General features: G+C 36.3%; 1 non-coding gene across 1 annotated transcript; it reads right to left on the bottom strand.

Annotated features, from left to right (window-relative positions):
• Window positions 1-1,968: 1,968 nt before the first annotated feature.
• LOC148572273 (small nucleolar RNA R71) lies at window positions 1,969-2,076 on the bottom strand. The gene has a single exon (XR_015908187.1). It is a non-coding gene; the product is annotated as a small nucleolar RNA R71 (small nucleolar RNA).
• Between the last annotated feature and the right edge of the window lie 5,442 nt (window positions 2,077-7,518).

Genomic DNA, 7,518 nt, shown 5'->3' with positions numbered 1-7,518 from the left:
GAGCTTTCATTGAAGGCTTGGCTGGCTAGTGAGCCATGTCTAATTCCTGGACTGAAGCTTTAGACTAAGAATGCAAGATTCCTGGAATTCATATTAAAAATTTTGGAATCCTTATTTTTCTTTTTCATATAATTTTCGAAAAAATACAAAAAAATTAGAAAATCATAAAAATCAAAAATATTTTTTTGTGTTTCTTGTTTGAGTCTTGAGTCACATCATAAGTTTGGTGTCACTTGCATATGCATCTTGCATTTTTCGAAAATTCATGCATTCATAGTGTTCATCATGATCTTCAAGTTGTTCTTGGTAAGTCTTCTTGTTTGATCTTGATGATTTCATGTTTTGTGTCTTTTCTTGTTTTTCATATGCATTCTTGAATTCTTAGTGTCTAAGCATTAAAGAATTCTAAGTTTGGTGTCTTGCATGTTTTCCTTGCATTAAAAATTTTTCAAAAATGTGTTCTTGATGTTCATCATGATCTTCATAGTGTTCTTGGTGTTCATCTTGACATTCATAGCATTCTTGCATGCATCACATGTTTTGATCTAAAATTCTCATGCATTGCATCATTTTTCTTGTTTTTCTCTCTCTTCATAAAAAATTCAAAAAAAAAAATATCTTTCCCTTTTTCTCTCATCAAATTCAAAAATTGAGTTGACTTTTTCAAAATTTTTTTAAAATCAAGTTGTTTCTTATGAGTCAAATCAAATTTTCAATTTGAAAATCTTATCTTTTTCAAAATCTTTTTCAAAATCTTTTTCAAAAATCAAATCTTTTTCAAAATTCTTAGTTATTTTCGAAAATTCCAAAAATATTTTTCAAAAATCTTTTTCTTATTTTTATATCAAATTTTCGAAAATAACAATAACAATTAATGTTTTGATTCAAAAATTTCAAGTTTGTTACTTGCTTGTTAAGAAAGATTCAAACTTTGAGTTCTAGAATCATATCTTGTGATTTCTTATGAACCAAGTCATTAATTGTGATTTTAAAAATCAAATCTTTTTTCAAAAACTAATTTCTATCATATCTTTTCAAAAATATCTTCTCATCTTATCTTTTTCAAAATATCTTTTCTAACTTCCTAACTTCTTATCTTTTCAAAATTTGTTTCAACTAACTAACTAACTTTTTGTTTGTTTCTTAACTTTTTCGAAAACTACTAACATTTTTCAAAAACTATTTTCAAAAATCACTAACTCTTTTTCAAAAATATTTTTCGAAAATTCTCCCTCTCTCATCTCATTCTATTTATTTATTCATTTACTAACATCTCATCTCACATCTCTGCCATCCTCACAGTTGTGTTTCTTTCTTTACATCACATTCTTTGTCTCCCCATCTTTTCTTCCACTCACAAAGGGATCCCTATACTGTGGTATAAAGGATCCATATTATTATTATTATTCTTTTGTGTGCCCTCTTCTTTGTCATATGAGCAGGAGCAAGGACAAGAACATTCTTGTTGAAGCAGATCCAGAACCTGAAAGGACTCTGAAGAGAAAATTAATAGAAGCTAAATTACAACAATCCAGAGATAACCTTTCAGAAATTTTCGAACAGGAAGAGGATATGGCAGCCGAAAATAATAATAATGCAAGGAGAATGCTTGGTGACTTTACTGCACCCAATTCCAATTTACATGGAAGAAGCATCTCCATCCCTGCCATTGGAGCAAACAACTTTGAGCTGAAACCTCAATTAGTTTCTCTGATGCAGCAGAACTACAAGTTTCATGGACTTCCATCTGAAGATCCTTTTCAGTTCTTAACTGAATTCTTGCAGATATGTGATACTGTTAAGACTAATGGAGTAGATCCTGAAGTCTACAGGCTCATGCTTTTCCCTTTTGCTATAAGAGACAAAGCTAGATTATGGTTGGATTCTCAACCCAAAGACAGCCTGAACTCTTGGGATAAGCTGGTCACGGCTTTCTTAGCCAAGTACTTTCCTCCTCAAAAGCTGAGCAAGCTTAGAGCTGATGTTCAAACCTTCAGACAGAAAGAAGGTGAATCCCTCTATGAAGCTTGGGAAAGATACAAACAGTTGACCAAAAAGTGTCCTTCTGACATGCTTTCAGAATGGACCATCCTGGATACATTCTATGATGGTTTATCTGAGCTATCAAAAATGTCACTGGACACTTCTGCAGGTGGATCCATTCACCTAAAGAAAACGCCTGCAGAAGCTCAAGAACTCATTGACATGGTTGCTAATAACCAGTTCATGTACACCTCTGAAAGGAATCCTGTGAATAATGGGACGCCTATGAAGAAGGGAGTTCTTGAAGTTGATACTCTGAATGCCATATTGGCTCAGAATAAAATATTGACTCAGCAAGTCAATATGATCTCTCAGAGTCTGCATGGAATGCAAGCTGCATCCAACAGTACTCAAGAGGCTTCTTATGCAGAAGAAGCTTATGATCCTGAGAACCCTGCAATAGCAGAGGTAAATTACATGGGTGAACCATATGGAAACACCTATAATCCATCATGGAGAAATCATCCAAATCTCTCATGGAAGGATCAAAGGCCTCAACAAGGCTTTAATAATGGTGGAAGAAACAGGTTTAGTAATAGCAAGCCTTTTCCATCATCCACTCAGCAACAGATAGAGAATTCTGAGCAGAATCCATCTAGATTAGCAAATTTAGTCTCTGATCTATCTAAGGCCACTGTGAGTTTCATGAATGAAACAAGGTCTTCCATTAGAAATTTGGAAGCGCAAGTGGGCCAGCTGAGTAAAAGGATCACTGAAATCCCTCCTAGTACTCTCCCAAGCAATACAGAAGAGAACCCAAAAGGAGAGTGCAAGGCCATTGACATAAGCACCATGGCCGAACCTACAAGGGGTGTGGAGGACGTGAATCCCAAGGAGGAAGACCTCCTGGGACGTCCAGTGATCAATGAGGAGCTTCCCTCTGGGGAACAAAAGGACTCTGAGGCTCATCTAGAGATCATAGAGATTTCATTGAACCTCCTTATGCCCTTCATGAGCTCTGATGAGTATTCATCTTCTGAAGAGAATGAGGATGTTACTGAAGAGCAAACTGCCAAGTTTCTTGGTGCAATCATGAAGCTGAATGCCAAATTATTTGGCATTGATACTTGGGAAGTTGAACCTCCCTTGTTCATCAATGAACTAAGTGATCTGGATCAACTGACATTGCCTCAGAAGAGACAGGATCCTGGAAAGTTCATAATACCCTGTACCATAGGCACCATGATCTTTAAGGCTCTATGTGACCTTGGTTCAGGAATAAACCTCATGCCCCTCTCTGTAATAGAGAAACTGGGAATCTATGGGGTGCAAGCTGCTAAAATCTCATTAGAGATGGCAGACAGTTCAAGAAAACAGGCTTATGGACAAGTAGAGGACGTGTTAGTAAAGGTTGAAGGCCTTTACATCCCTGCTGATTTCATAGTCCTGGATACTGGAAAGGAAGAGGATGAATCCATCATCCTAGGAAGACCTTTCCTGGCCACAGCAAGAGCTGTGATTGATGTTGACAGAGGTGAACTAGTCCTTCAATGGAATGAGGACTCCCTTATGTTTAAAACTCAAGGATCTCCCTCTGCAACCATGGAGAGGAAGCATGAAAAGCTTCCCTCAAAGCAGAGTCAACCAGAGCCCCCACAGTCAAACTCTAAGTTTGGTGTTGGGAGGCCACAACCAAACTCTAAGTTTGGTGTTGAACTCCCATATCCAAACTCTAAGTTTGGTGTTGGAGAGTCTCAACAAAGCTCTGCACATCTGTGAGGCTCCATGAGAGCCCACTGTCAAGCTATTGACATTAAAGAAGCGCTTGTTGGGAGGCAACCCAATTTTTATTTATCTAACTATATTTTTCTTAGTTATATGTCTTTGTAGGTTCATGATCATGTGGAGTCACAAAATAAACAAAAAAAATCAAAAACGGAATAAAAAAACAGCAGAAGAAAAATCACACCCTGGAGGAGCATCTGTCTGGCATTCAAACGCCAGAACAGAGCATGGTTCTGGCGCTGAACGCCCAGAATGGGCAGCATCCTGGCGCTGAACACCCAGAACAAGCATGGTTCTGGCGTTCAATGCCAGAAATGGCAGCAAAGGGGCGTTGAACGCCCAAAATGGGCACCAACCTGGCGCTGAACGCCCAGAGTTGTGTGCAAGGGAATTTTACATGCCTAAATTGGTGTAGGGATGTAAATGCCTTGACACCTCAGGATCTGTGGACCCCACAGGATCCCCACCTACCTCATCATCTCTCTTTCCATTCATGATCATCCCTTCTGTTTTCCATTTACCACTCACATCCATACACCCACTACCTTCAAAATTCAACATCTCTCTCCCACCCAATCCCACCCATATGGCCGAATACACACTCCCATCCATCTCCTCCATATCTTCTTCATTCTTTCTTCTTTTGCTCGAGGGCGAGCAACATTCTAAGTTTGGTGTGGTAAAAGCATAGCTTTTTGTTTTTTTTCCATAACCATTGATGGCACCTAAGGCCAGAGAAACCTCTAGAAAGAGGAAAGGGAAGACAAAAGCTTCCATCAAGGGTCTATAGCTCAGTGGTAGAACATTTGACTGCAAATCAAGAGATCCCTGAGATACCTCAGGGGATACATTTTCTTCCACACAATTATTGGAAGCAACTAAGGGTGGAACATCAAGAGCACTCCATCATCCTTCATGAAATAAGAGAAGATCTAAAAGCAATGAAGGAGGAGCAACAAAGACAAGGAAGAGACATAGAAGAGCTCAAGGACATCATTGGTTCCTCAAGAAGGAAACGCCACCATCACTAAGGTGGATTCATTCCTTGTTCTTATTTCTTCTGTTTTTCATTTTCTATGTTATGTGCTTATCTGTGTTTGTGTCTTCATTACATGATCATTAGTAGTTAGTAACTATGTCTTAAAGTTATGAATGTCCTATGAATCCATCACCTCTCTTAAAATAAAAACTGTTTTAATTCAAAAGAACAAGAAGTACATGAGTTTCGAATTTATCCTTGAACTTAGCTTAATTATGTTGATGTGGTGACAATGCTTCTTGTTTTCTGAATGTATGCTTGAACAGTGCATATGTCTTTTGAAGTTGTTATTTAAGAATGTTAAATATGTTGGCTCTTGAAAGAATGATGACTAGGAGACATGTTATTTGATAATCTGAAAAATCATAAAAATGATTCTTGAAGCAAGAAAAAGCAGCAAAGAACAAAGCTTGTAGAAAAAAAAAAGAGAAAAAAAGAAAAAAAAATTTAGGCGAAAAAAAAAAAATAATAAAAAAATAGAAAGAAAAAGCAAGCAGAATCCAACAGAAAGAGATGCATATGTTTTAACTAATAGATGCATGAGTAGTTACCCATTTTGCCATATTTTCAATGAACACCCAAAGTTAACTAACTACCAATATTTCTCACAAATTCCCCCCACACTTGATTAACACACACACACACTCAAACCCAAGCTAATCAAAGATACAATCAATGGACATAATGGTTTTTCACTTAGGGTGAATGATGTGCTTATAATGAGAACAAAGGGGAATTAAAGGCTCAAAAAGTGGTTTACAAAGATAGATGCAAGGGTTGGCCATATGGGTTAGTGAGCTATACAAAGATGGCCTCAATCATACTAAATACAATCCAAAACAACAAATGTAGGACATATAGACTAAAGCAAATCTAAGATCACAATCATAAAAGGAGTTTATCACACAAGAACAAAAAATTGTGATTGAAAATGTGCAACCACACAATTAAAGCTCAAATTTCACTTGGTATTTGTTCAATCTCTTTTCTATGTTCCATAAAAAGATACTTCAAGCAAGTTCAAAAACAAGTTTCAAATATAATCAATGGAATGCCCTAAAAAGGGGTTTCTTGAAAATTCTTTGTTGTTTTACCAAAACTTATTTACTATATGTATGTATGTATGTATGTATGTATGTTGTGATGGATGTGATGTTAGGATTTTTGCCAGTAAAGAATTTTATAAAAACAGTCGCATTGTAGATATAGTCTCTAAACCAACAGAAATCCCTTCGTACAAACATTTTGGTTGTCACAAGTAACAAACCCCTTTGAAATTGATAACCGAGTATTCAAACCTCGGGTCGTCTTCTCAAGGAAATGCAGGGAGGTATGTTCTTATTATTGGTTATGAGTTTGTAAATTAGGGGTTTTAGAAATTAGGGAGCAGTATGTTGAATATCAAGTAAAATAAAATAATAATAATAAAATCTCTTGGCAAGGTATAAGAAATAAGAGATCCTATCCTAGCTATCCTTATCAAAGATGATGACAATTGAATCTTAATTCCTCTTCGTTAACCTTTACTAAAATAAAGGAATATCAAGGGATTAATTAAGTTGATCTTCAAATCCTATTTATTTCCTAAGAAAAGATTGGGATTATTGAAGCTCAAATTAACAAAGATAACAATGATCAATTATGCTGTTGAATTGGATAACTCCTGAGTTACTGATTTCTTAACCAAAACAAGGAAAATAAATCTACTGGAATAAAAATGCCTCCAGATGGGAAGCAATAATCATGTAAATAAAAGAAAGCAATAATAACTGAAATACCTCAAATAATATTAATTCAAAGAAGATCATATGTAACATGGAAGAGTTCATGAATTAAATTGCAAAAATAAATAAAAATAAAGAACCTGAGATTGAGAGTCACTCCTAAAACTAAGAGAAGTCTTAAATCCTAATCCTAAGAGAGAGGAGAGAATCTCTCTCTCTAAAAACTACATCTACTCCTAAAATTGTGAATTATGAAAGTCTCCTTATGAATGGATGCATTCCTCTACTTTATAGCCTCTGATCTGTGTTTTCTGGGCCGAGAACTGGGTCAGAAACAACCCAGAATTCGCTGGTTGCGAATTCAAACATGTTGAATTTCCGTCACTGCGACGCGTCCGCATGGAGCACGCGGTCGCGTCACCTAGTGTCAGGGCAACTATGATATATTATATATCAAATCGAAGCCCCGGATGTTAGCTTTCTAACGCAACTGAAACCACGTCATTTGGATATCTGTAGCTAAAGTTATAGCCGTTTGAGTGCAGAGAGGTCAGGCTGGACAGCTTTGCAGTTCCTTCAACTTCTCGTATTCCTTCCACTTTTGCATGCTTCCTTTCCATCCTCTGAGCCATTCCTGCCCTGTAATATCTGAAATCACTTAACACACATATCAAGGCATCTAATGGTAATAAGAGAGGATTAATATTAGCAAATATAAGGTCAAAGAAGCATGTTTTCAATCATAGCACAAAATCAGGAAGGAGAATGTAAACCCATGCAAATAGTATGAATAAGTGGGTAAAGAGTTGATAAAAACCACTCAATTGAGCACAAGATAAACCATGAAATAGAGGTTTATCAGGATGCAATTTCAAAATCTTTCCTAGTTCTATTCCTAATTTTCAACAAGCAAAAATTAACATGAACAATTAGGACAAAATTGAACTAGGTGCTATACTATTCATGTCATCCAATCACAATTTCTAT

This window comes from Arachis ipaensis, chromosome B3 (genome assembly GCF_059453495.1).
Source record: "Arachis ipaensis isolate K30076 ecotype BB chromosome B3, ASM5945349v1, whole genome shotgun sequence".
NCBI lineage: Eukaryota > Viridiplantae > Streptophyta > Magnoliopsida > Fabales > Fabaceae > Arachis > Arachis ipaensis.
The sequence above is the reverse complement of the archived record's forward strand: the minus strand, read 5'-3'. Positions and strand labels throughout refer to the sequence as shown.